This window comes from Mauremys reevesii, linkage group 2 (assembly GCF_016161935.1).
Source record: "Mauremys reevesii isolate NIE-2019 linkage group 2, ASM1616193v1, whole genome shotgun sequence".
In the NCBI taxonomy this organism is placed as follows: Eukaryota; Metazoa; Chordata; order Testudines; family Geoemydidae; genus Mauremys; species Mauremys reevesii.
This window is the reverse complement of record NC_052624.1, coordinates 32,749,304-32,761,926: the sequence shown is the minus strand read 5'-3', so window position 1 is coordinate 32,761,926 and position 12,623 is coordinate 32,749,304. Positions and strand designations below refer to the sequence as shown.

Here is a 12,623-nt window from a genome sequence, read left to right as displayed (position 1 = left end):
CTCTTTTCTACCTGGTTGCTCTCGCTCTCTCTTTCTTTTTTTTTTTTTAAATGTCCTCCTTGCCACTGCATGCAATAAAATGAATACTGTCCAGGATATTGCTCCCTCCAGACATTTATTCCTTTTCTACTCAAACTTTTCAAAACTTCTCAAACTTAACTCAGTCCCTCTAACTATGTAAATTTTGGGAAAGTTTTGAAAAGCAGCAGAATAGAAAAAGTAAATTGGTGTGTGTGGGGGGAACACTCCAAACAAAAAGTAAAAATTTAAAAAAAGGAATCTTTTCCCTGCATCATTAATTCTGTTGCTTTAAGTGACAAAAAAGCAAAACCTGTGAAGAGAAATATTTTTAAAGGTGATTTTCAAAAACTGAAATAAATTTTTCACTTTAAAACTAAATGAAAAATTTTATTTACAAATTGCCCATAGGAAAAATATAATAAAAGCACATTTTCTGGTGAAAAATCTTACTTTCATTAAAATTCTGTTTTTGATGGGAATATTTTTCTGTCAAAAATCTCAGCCACCTCTACCTACTATATATTTCCCAGAAACCTTTTATTTTTTGAGACCCAGTGTTCCCTCTGTTTTCATGCTTCATATCTTTCAACCCCTGATGGCCTTGAATTGTGACAACCAACCCATTTGTCAAAGAGAGCTGGTGGAGACTCCCTCTGGACCGTATCAGCATCACTCCAGGTGTTGCTAGAAAAACACATTAGAGAGTGAGCAAGGCACAGCCTCCAGTTAGGGTTAGCACATGCAAGCTTAGGAGTTCAGGAACAAAACCTAGATCTATATATGACAGCGCAACGCGCAGCTAGCCTCTAGACCAAAAAACCACCACCCCAGCTGCTTTAAAGGTGACCTGAAAAAACAAATCAAACAAATAAAAGGGGGTTGTGCCTTCACCCTTCTACCCCTACCCCCCTTCTGATGTGAAATGAAGACCTGGAAGGGTTGGGTTGTTTGGGTTTTTTTAGACTTTTTCTGCATATCTGTCCTGTTTTTCCTGGACAACTGGAGAACTAGTAGTTTTATGACATCACAAATACCAAACTAGTGCATTAGAGAAGAATATGCAGAAACAAAGACAATAAACAATAAATATCAAACTTACTATAAATAGTGGAAGAAAGGCTCTGTTTGTAAGATTGGATTCTCCAGTCACTCAAGTGCTTGATCCTACTCCCATTGACACCAATGCTAAAACTCCCATTGACTTCTATGGGGCAGGATTAGGGCTTAATGAAGGGCTGAGAAATCTCCCAATTCATATCTGAGTCCTCAAATACAAAAAATAAAAAACATGGAAAAGTCAGATTGAACATTCCTGATATTTCTAAGGTAAGAAATATATAGAAACATTTCCACCCCAACACTATTATTAGACCTGTCAGGGTTTTATATACGTTATAGAGCAGCAAAAAAGGGCATAAACCATGTTTTACCTTTGCAGGTTAGTGTAATTAGAACCATATACATTTACATTGCCATATCATTCCTGAAGAGGATCACAGTTTAGATTTTTAACAGCAATGTTCTTTTTGCATTTGCCTTTGTTATTCTTCCATAAGTCATAAAGAAAAAACAAAGATAGTATGCAGTAGTTGCTATTTATGCAACAAGATGAAAAAAATCTACACAATATGGGATTTCGGGCCTTGATCTCTGATAGGGGCCCCAAAGTGTTACTGCAGTAACAATAGCTATAATTACTAGTACAGTAAAATAAGGTGGAAGATCAGTAACTCTTACACCTTCTTTCAGTTGCTTTTCCAGCTATAACCCTTCTATACAACTCATAATTGTATAAATTACACAAGCTTCCCTTCCCTTAGATTAGTGGCCCTACTTCTGATTTGTCTCACACCAATTTTACAATGTTTTAGCGTCATTAACTTCACTGACATTGCTCCTGATTTACACCAGCGTGAGTTCATAATCAGGCTCAGGGAGGCAAATTCAGAGTTGATGTGTAAATTACAGTATGTGAGTGAGAGTCTAAGGCAGTCTAGATGATGTAACTTATATGCGGAGTGGGTGGAAGAAGGAGTAAGTTAAAGCAATTTAGACTCACATCTCAGAATCTGATCCAGGGATTTGTGCTGCAAAGCAGGGCTTCTGAACTACCCAGGATGGCAGAGGCTGAAAGCACTGCAGTGGCAACACACCCAGCTCCTGATGTGTATATAGGAGTGAACAGACATCACATTCCTCTTCAGCTACCTCCTCCTCCTCCATATTTTATTCAGCATGAAGTTTATGGGCAATAGGAGAAGGAACCTCCATCTTCTCTCAGCTGGAAGGAGACTTTTCAGGAGATGAGGTTCACAGCAGGGTTGGGAAGGAAGTAAATGGAGAGGTTTTTTCAGACAGCAATTGTGTGTATATATATACATACTATTCTATTAACTTAATTCTGCGGCACATATATATCTCCCAAAGGCTGGATCAATTCAATACATAGGAAACAAGTTATGAACATATCATGTTCTGTTTTTCAGCAGACTGAAGTCTGAGTCCACAGACACAAAATTGTCATATTATTTTACCAGCACATATATACTTCTTGCTGTGCCGAAAGGTGATGTGCCCAACAGTAGGATTGTAGATGTACAAAGGTATGGGGCAGAGAAAAAAATGTTTTTAACCAGAACATTGTTTACATAGTGGCAGGTTGACCCAAAACTTGGCTTAGAAACTGTGAAATTTATAACACAGAGTAGCGATGGCTGCATTGTGATACTGCCAATAAGCCATCCACACACTGAGAAACAAGTATTAATAAAGAATTAGTGTGAAAAATCAGCGTTATTTTATTGGTTTTCAAGGAAGCATGCAACGAGATGATGATGAGGAATTCTAGCAGAAGACAGGCCATCTGTCCATCCATCCAATGGGTACTCAGGCAGAAGCATTATACAATTAAGACACAGATCTGATTCCTCTCAGCTTGGGAGCTGAGTAATATTGTCTTTCATTCAGTGCTTCAATCACACAGTCTTTCCAACATGATCAAAGGTGAGTTCCACAGAGCACTTATTTTGCATGTTGAACCTGTTGAAACTTTACATACCTTTTTGCTTTGAGAAGAAAGTACTAAGTCCAAATCTCGTAGGTGCAATAAATCTTCACTGCGCTAGCTGAAGATGAGAACTTTGATTATTTTGCATATTATTCATCCATTACTTAACTTTACAAGAATACAATTCAGGTAAACTATGCTGCTGCTAAATTTTCCCTAGACATCTTTTGCTGTTACAGGAAAATTTTGAATTATTAGGACAATCTGTTATTTTAGGTTTTTGGAATGTTGAACTATTGCTAAACCAAAACAATATTTAACTATATGGGGTGAAATTCTGACCCTATTGACTGCAAAGAGGACAGGATTTACTCATGGAATTCAAAAGAATGGATAATCAGCAGCACACAACATTTATTAATACCTGTTTTAAAAATAATTCTGAATAATTCTTAGCAAGTGATCAAATTAAGAGTCTTTTGAACAGCACTCTTGAACAAATAAGTCTTTTGAACCATCCTGTTTGTACTTGGATTACATCAGTCTCCAATCACTGCTGAAAAACCAGATAATAAGGCTGAGGTGCCATGTGCCCCAGAATTAATTTAAAATTAAACTGGAAGATTATATCACCTCATGGATATGTGAACTTCATTATAACAACTCCAGTGATATCACAGTGAGCACTGTGATGTATGTGAAATCTAGAAGAGGGGTCATCACCTCATAGAAGCTGCTGGTTAACTGTTTTGTGCATCCAGATCAGTCAATTAGAGTGTATTCTGAGGATGTAATGCTTACAACTCTGTAGCCTGTTTCCATAGCTTTGGTGGGTGGCGTTTCTGAACTGGAATTAGCTCTTTCCTGCTTGAATAGATGAATTAATTTCTTTTATTAAACAATTATTTTTCTAATTTCCTCCAAACAAATAAGTACATTCCTTATCACTATGCATAGACTCTGTATTACAGATTCATACTCCTATTCATGAATCATGACAGAACAGTGGAATGTGCACAAAAATTTCGCTCCTGTTGAAATCATGAGTTTTTCTATTAGCTTCAATAGGAGGAATCTCAAGCACTGTGTAAGTGAGTAGAGACTGAAAATAAGGGGCTCTGTACTGGGAATGTTAGGTGCTGAAATTCCCTGGCTTCTGGTTTGTAGATCTAGATATTAAAAAAAAAATGAACAAGTTCAGGCATCTGTAATTCTACAAGAAAACAACCAAGTAATCCAGATTACCATGGGAAAAAATAACTGAGTTTTTGTTCTAATATGGAGCGATCTAGCTAGCATTCAACAGCAGTATATATTGCTCTTCAGACACAAACACAGTACAGTTATGTGTTATTTCTATATTGAGGTATTGTAAACCCAGAACCAATACTGCAACTAAAAAACTGGATTAGGGCCTTGTCTTGCTGACAGTGAAGTTAATTATAGATTTGTCCCATTAACCTCAATGGGAGCTGGATCAAGTTGGAAATCTGGAACTAGTATAACTCATGATGATCATTAATAACACAGTGGTGCTTTTTCATCTTTGACAGCCTCCAAGTAAATGAACAACAGCAAAGCTGAAATTAAGTTAAAAAATAAGGTAATGGATTGCCCATGGAAAATTCTGGAAACAAATTCGTTCAACTACAACAGGAATGAGTATTTATACATTGGCAAATCTCCGTAAAGCTATATTGTATACTCCAAAAAGTTGATAAGGAAATGTTCTGCATGAGGAAGGCATCAGACTGTTAAAAGTTTAGAGACAGCAGGAAATGATTCATATCACAGTACTGTGGAATCTAGAATCACTTATATTGGTGAGCATACTGTGCCTCACCAGCTCAGATTATCATGAAGAATAGTTTAGGTTTAAATCATCTTGTTAAAACAATTACTAATAGCTAAAGATACTTAAGAGTCCCCTAGAAATTAAGGATCAAACAAAGGCATGAAGATCTGCAAAAGTGCTTCCAAAGTTCAATATGCTCTCAGCACTCTATGTAAAAAGCTCAAATGACAAATGGAAACCAGAGTCTTTTGAAGCCCATAACAAATACTTCATATTGACACATAATTGAAATACTCATCGGAAAAGCTACCCAGACACAATGGATGGCATGTGATATGAACAGGAGAAGTTAAAAACAGGATACAAGACTCTGGGGACTATAGTGAAGACTATCCAAAGGCTAAATGACAAATATAAAAAACTCTAACTGCATTCAAGTTACCAGATGCTTCATAAATAGACAATTAACTAACTGTATCCAGAGAATCAAGGGGGAATACTACCAAGATGCAGGAAACCCAGTGGAAAAGTAATCTTAGCAAATCAACAAGACACAAAAAAAGTATGTGCAACTATATATACTTATAACAGAGGTGCAATAGGTAAAACAGAGAATAATCCTCTCAATGCCAGGAAAACTCAGTCACCTAATTCAAACTCCTGATACAGAAGAAATGTTTTGGTTTATCTGTAAGCATTTTGGTTTACATGTTGTTATGAGAAGATGAAATTGCATATAGGTTGTTCTTGAAATTAGTACTGCGCATTGTGCCACCACCAGGATTGTGCTGGGGAATGTGAATGGGCACCCGGGAATGGGCGGCAGAGGATGGATCACTTGATTACCTGTTCTGTTAATTCCCTCTGGGACACCTGACATTGGCCACTGTCAGAAGACAGAATACTGGGCAAGATGGACCTTTGGTCTGACCCAGTATGGCCGTTCTTATTTCATGAGTTAGACAGGGTCAAGCCTGGTCAGTATTTGAAGGAGCAGTTCACCAAGAAAACTCAAGGTGGCATAGGCATTATAATTCTCTGCCTAATAGATGGTTCTTTTCTCTCTGGATCAGCTCTTCAGTACATAGACCTGTGGCCATACAGCACCTAAACACAGTAGGGTCCAATCCTGATGCAGGCCTCTGGACACTAAAGCAACAGAAATATTAAAAATAATAGTAAACCAATACCCCAGCATGGTGTGGGAAAGGATTGTTTAATTAGTAGGTAATTTACATCAAGTAAAATGTAAAAACAAGGCTCTGAACATTAGTTGTGATTAAGGCTACGTTTTAGTCACAGTATTTTTAGTAAAAGTAATGGACATGTCACGGGCAGTAAACAAAAATTCACGACCTGTGACCTGTCCATGACTTGTACTATACCCCTGACTAAATCTTGGGAGTGCTGCGGGTGCTCGTGGTGAGGCGTGGCTACTGGGGGGGAAGCCCGGGGGACACTGCAGGGTCCTTGGGAGTGCGGGAGTGTGGCAGGTGTTGGGGGGCCAGTCCAGGGGGTACTGCGAGTGCTGGGAGGAGCTGTCATGGGGGTGCCGTGGTGCTTGGGTGGGAGCAGCCCAGGACCCGTGCTGGGGGAGGGTGGGGGGGAGAGAAGTTGGTGGGATTGGCAGGCTCCCTACCCTGCTTCTTGGAAGTGGTGACATGTCCCTCCCTAAGCTCCTAACTCCATGCTTTGCCAGCTCCGCAGCTCCCATTGGCCAGGAACTGTGGCCAATGTGAGTTGTGGGGGCGGTGACTGCGGGAAGAGGCAGCACACAGAGCTAGGCGCTAAGGGAGGGAAGGAAATGGTGCTGCTTCCGGGGAGCCCCCCCCCAAGGTAAGCGCTGCCCAGAGCCCTCACCCACTCCCACGCCCTAGCCCTGAGACCTCCACACTCCCAAACTTCCCCTGCTGCTGTTGGGGGGCAGAGGTGCGGTGGCCCGAGACTGCCCCAGCTGCAGCCGGTGCAACTGGCCTGGGGCTGCCTGAGCTGCCTTTACAGCCCCGAAGCCAGCTGCACCAGCCGTGGCAGAAATCACGGAGGTCACAGAAAGTCACAGAATCTGTAATCTCTGAAAGAAACTTGCAGCCTTAGTTGTGATTAAACACCCCCGTTACAATTTTCACAAGAGTGTACCAGCAAGTGTTAGCTGTTGTCCTGCCCAAATCCTAATTCAGGTAATTATATTTTGTCTTTACCGATCTAACTTTCTGCTTCACTTGCAAATAGAGATGGTATTTTTTTTTTGCTCCTGTCCTAAACGGTTCTTCAGTGTGCTGTTCAACAGTTGCTGCTTTCTACAGCGGGGGTAGCTTCACTTGCAGTTGTTAAAAAGATTCCTAAGGAGTTTGCAAATCACTTTGGGATGAAGGGCATTACGTAACTGTGAGACACTATAGTAATATTTATTATTACTATTACAACTATAATAGACTTCATTGTGAAGGGTGAACGCCCCCATTTCCCATTGAAAGAAACTTGCAGCTGCTCAGTATGCTCCAGCATAAGCCCCCAAAATAATAAGATATTATAAATGAAAAAGTAATATGATGAAACCGAAAACATAGATACTTATAGACTCATAGACTTTAAGGTCAGAAGGGACCATTATGATCATCTAGTCTGACCTCTTGCACAACGCAGGCCACAGAATCTCACCCACCCACTCCTGTTACAAACCCCTAACCTATGTCTGAGTTATTGAAGTCCTCAAATTGTGGTTTGAAGACCTCAGAGAAGAGGAGGCTGCAGTAGCCATGGCAGGATAGAAGAAAATCTTTTCAAGACTCTCTGATGCTGCAGTTTTTATAGGGGAAGATGTAAGAAAGGATATACAATGTGTGCTGTTATGCTGCCATGGCTAGTTAGTGATGAACGGGCATAGGAGAGAATTGAATAATGGCAGCCGACTTGGGACAGCCTTGGAATCTAGTATTGGCCTTTTACATAATACACAGAAACTTGGGTTCCAATTCCTAGTCCTTTCTGTCTAAGCCTGGAAATTTGTGGATGCAGCATGATCTGCAACTGCAGGAGGGAGAAGAAAACTCCTATTACTCAGGCATCCTTGCTTACTATACACCTTTCATCCAGCACCTGAATTTTAGGGGCACTGCATTCAGATTCTCAACCTGTCAGACACAGCACCGCCAGACAGATGGCTCATTCCCTCTCACATCCATATTCCTGTGCCAGAAAAGGATCTTTTTCACTTGGTTGGTTGTGTTCCTAACTTATCAGATGGCTTCTGTTGTGGCAGCCTTTGAATCATATGCTGCAGATGTGTATGAGGGCAAAGCCTCTTGTAAGGTGCTGCATTAGCCTTATTAAGTCATGAGACCAACTGGCTTGTGGTAAATGAGGGCATTTGTTCTCAAGTGCAAAAAAGACCCATTGCTGACTTTCCTCCTTTTAACAACCTTTATTCAAGGTTCAATCTATTTAAGAAAAAAAAAGTGGTCTATTTCTTTTCTTACCTAGAACAATTGCTAAGAAATTACTTGATTTGGTTTGCTTGCAGACACATACCAGCCTAATCTGCACCCACAAGCAAGAGTTTCCTATATTCAGAAAAATATCTCTTGCTCTATCACCACCATTATAAATCTGCAAGAAGTCTCGAGTTAGCCTTTCAGAAATGAATGCAGTGAGGTGGAGATACTAAGCTTTGGAAATGTGTTACTAATTCTTTTTATAACTCATCAAGATCCTTGCATATATATTCTATTTGAAACTGACTTGTCATCTTGGTCTGTTCTATGAATAGCCCCTTCTTTAACTTCTACTTTTTTATGGTGTTAGGTAAAATATTTCTAAGATTACTGTACTGGATAAAAATATACTTCCTATGAACAAAGAAATTTCATCACAACTCTAATTGTTTCAGTATGCTTACAAGGTGCACACCTCTGCCTTACTCACATTTGGCTACTGAGGGAAAACTCCAAGGTTCAGAACTAGTCACGTGTCATTGGTCCTTCTGTGATCTTTCACTGATCGTTGCCCCATCCTTTTCACGGTTGGTACTTTTGTTGTAATTAAAAATATAAAAGATATTTTGCTCCTTTTTAAGATGTAATGAATGCACACCTGAAACTGATGCCCAAACAGAGGTACACTTGTGCATTGCTATGTTTATACCTTTTTAATGGTAGCTTTAGAGATATTTTTAAAAGTGTATTTAGTGCATCCAATCAGTCTTAAAAGTCAGTTCTTGGTTGAGCTGAAAGGTTATTGACACAGTGCTGAAAAAGTGGCTTTGATTTTTAAAACTACTGCTTACTCTTGTTGGGATTAAATGATTAATCCATTTATTTGAACAGAATTTAACAGAATGGAGACTTGGCCAGCCTTTTACAAAATCGTCCAGCTGATATAAAGTGCAGTGAGTTGTGAAATGAGCACTGAAGCCTAACATTTAGTTAGTAAATTTGCCACATTTAAAGGCACAAAACTAAACTTGAACACTACTTAAGGTAACCAAATTCCTTTAGCATAAAACCAGGATAGCCTATAAATGATTAATACAGAGTACCTTTTTAATTATCTTAAAAATGTGTTGATTTTCACTACCAGCAAGAACTGAGTTTTCCTGAAAAATGTTCAAAGTTATGATGTCACTATCAAAAGCAGCGTTAGCATTTTTGGGTAGGTCTGCAACACAATTTTTCATGTTACTCACCTAACAAATAGCCAGTTCCTGTCCATCATTATCACAACAATGTGTAATCCATCTCTTAAAAGTGTGTTGACTATGAGCAGTTTACTTTAATTGCTCAATGTTACATGCCTGGCTCCTTAGTCCTCTGCGCTGGTCACGGAAACTCACTGAGCATGTGTAGGCTTGTGAATCTCTGCAGGAGAGGCAGTGCTCAACCTGGCTGCTGACAGCAGGGAGAGAGACGGTATTCTCATGCATCTCCTTCATAAAAATAGGTTGGAGCCTTCAAAGGAGAGGTCAGCCATAGCATGCTCATTTTCATTATACTCAGGACTCCAGAAAAGGCCTGGTCACCAACTGCACTTCCTGAACATTCCTCCACTCCCTGCTGGGGGCACGCCCCACAATTTATGGACCTCTGCTTCAGAAGGTTTTGTGTGCAGCCTGGAGAAAATGTGTAAATACTACCTAATCAATTGCTGGAACATCTTCTGAGGTAAATTTTATTATCCCCATTCTACAGATGTCAAAATTAAAACAGAAAGGTTAAGTGATTTGGCAAAACTGTCAAAGGAGTCTGTCACACCCAGGACTAGACTTTGTTGTCAATCCCATACTTTACATTGCATCTCACCTTACTGAGTCACCCATCCTTATGGCTACAAGTTACATCTGCTCAGCATGGGAGCTGGTCCAACTGCAGACAGTTGGCTCAGAGTGCCTCACAGAGTGGCATCAGCATTAAATCAGTAATGAGCTAGATGGCACTTATCCATGCAGCCATCAGTCAAGGAATCCAGTGGCCCTGTTTTTCATAGATCAGCTCTGGGTAAAGGGGTGGAGAGGCAGTCACTGGCTTTCAGGAAAATAAGCAACAAACCTTCAATCCTGGCAATCAGTTTACTTTTTCAAAGATATCTTTGAAAGCAAAATTGCTAGAAACTTTCTGTTATTTAAATGGAAACTGAGATGTAAGGTCTGATTCTGTGAGGTGCTAAGTGACTTCAACAGGCCTGGATTAACCAATGTGCATTCAGTGCACTGGCATATGGCTCCCATCTCAGTGGAGCCCCCAATCACAGGAGGAAAAAAAACACCTTCCCACACCCACACACAAAGCAACTCAGGGCCACAAAGGGGATGTGGCAGGGCATCACATCACAGGAGGGGTGTCACTCCTGAACAATGTGGAAAAAACCAACAGGTTGGAGTGAAGAGCCAGGCCAGCTACGTGGGACAGGAACTGCTGTGGGAGGAGGGTAGGGAGTGCTTGCTCTCTCACCGGGGAGCTCCCACCCTCCAGAAGCGGGTGGGAGGGAGGGCAACTGCCACAGTGCACAGGGCCCCAAAATTATATGGATTTATATACATACTAGTGTAATAAAATAATATAAAACATCTTCAACGCATCTCAGAATATTACAATAAAGAGACACAGCCATAGTCATCTATTTGCAGGGATGTGCCTGTAACATCTAATAAGATAATGATTGTTTTCGTGCTCATATAGCACAGTCATTGGGAGTTAGGATCCCTGAAGGAATCATAGAACTTTAGGACTGAAAGGGACCTCAAGAGGTCATATAGCCCAGCCCCTCTGTGCTGAGGTGAGACCAAGTATACCTAGATTATACCTGACAGGTGTTTGTCTAACCTGTTCTTAAAAACCTCTAATTACAGGGATTCCATAACTTCCCTTGGAAGCCTATTCTAGTGTTTACCTATCCTTATAATTAGAAAGTTTCCCCTAATTTCTAACATAAATCTCCCTTGCTGCAGATTAAACCCATTACTCCTTATCCTGATCAAGCATCTCCCAGGGAAGGACCTGTGCCATCAAGTATGTCCAGAAGGGGGATGGGTCATGTTAACCTGAAAAAAATAATAATCTCAAAATATGCAATATGTGTGGGACAGGAGATGGGGGAAGTGAATGGAGAACATTGGGAAACCAATACATTTATTGATATACCTGTAAAGCAGGTCTGTACAGGCAAAAAGGTACAGTTGGTACAGAAAAGGTACTGGTACAATATTGTATCATGTCAATGTAACTTTTATATATGAGCTTGTATGCATTTATATTTATAGATTCCATGGCCAGAAGGAACCACTGTGATCATCTAGTCTGACATCTGTATAACACAGGCCATAGAACTACCCCCAAATAATACTTAGAACATCTCTTTTAGAAAACATCTGATATTGATTTAAAAATTGTCAGTGATGGAGAATCCACCACAATCCTTGGTAAACTGTTCCAGTGAACTACCTCACTGTTAAAAAGGTACACCTTATTTCCAGTCTGAATTTGTCTAGCTGTAACTTCCAGCCACTGGACCATGTTATACCTTTCTCTGTTAAAGAACCCATTATTAAATATTTGTTCTCTATGTATGTATTTATAAACTGTAATAAAGTCACCGCTTAATGTTTTCTTTGTTAAGCTAAATAGATTGAGCTAAATACTGTCTATCACTATAAGGCAGGTTTTCTAATCCTTTAATCATTCTTGTGGCTCTTCTCTGAACCCTTTCCAATTTTTCAACATCCTTCTTGAACTGTGGACAACAGAATTGAATACAGTATTCAAGCAGTGATTGCATCAATATTAATATTTGTAAGGATAGGTTGAGCAAATGCTCCAACTACATGCTGAATATTTCAGTTTTGAGGGGTAGCATGCGTGCCCCAGCACATTGAAAGTGATTTTGTTCTCCATTTCAACATGATTTGCTTGCTAGTCTCCATTTGGTAGTAGCCCTCCCTCTCTCCTTCCTCTTTGCAGTTGTATCTGACTTTTTCTCTACTTCAGCTGTGATATCCAGTCCCAAAGGTACCACATCTGCCTACACAGAGAAACTGAAAGCCCTAAGAACATCCTCTTGGGTGACTTGTCATCCACCCTTATCCCCAAGTTTATCTAAGTAACCTGGGGAGGGGGGAGGAGAAAGATAATTTAGACCTTATTTTAAATCAAGAAAATAATTTATCCTGTTTTCAGCTGAAACCCTGAAGACAGGCAGGTATGGATGGCAACCCCTCAGCACTTTTAAAGGAATCATGGTGCTGAGCTGCTTCTCAGCTGGACCCTGAAACTTCATCCAGTACAGAATGGCTCTGTGAGAGCAGGATGGAAG

The 12,623-nt window shown here is 40.1% G+C and overlaps 1 long non-coding RNA gene across 1 annotated transcript; it reads right to left on the bottom strand.

Moving 5' to 3' along the window:
* Positions 1 to 528: 528 nt before the first annotated feature.
* On the bottom strand, positions 529 to 3,642 carry LOC120397385. Its single transcript, XR_005593768.1, has 5 exons — positions 3,453 to 3,642; positions 3,080 to 3,146; positions 2,081 to 2,313; positions 1,121 to 1,286; positions 529 to 705 (listed from the first exon to the last, which is right to left on the bottom strand). It is a non-coding gene; the product is annotated as an uncharacterized LOC120397385 (long non-coding RNA).
* Positions 3,643 to 12,623: the final 8,981 nt, after the last annotated feature.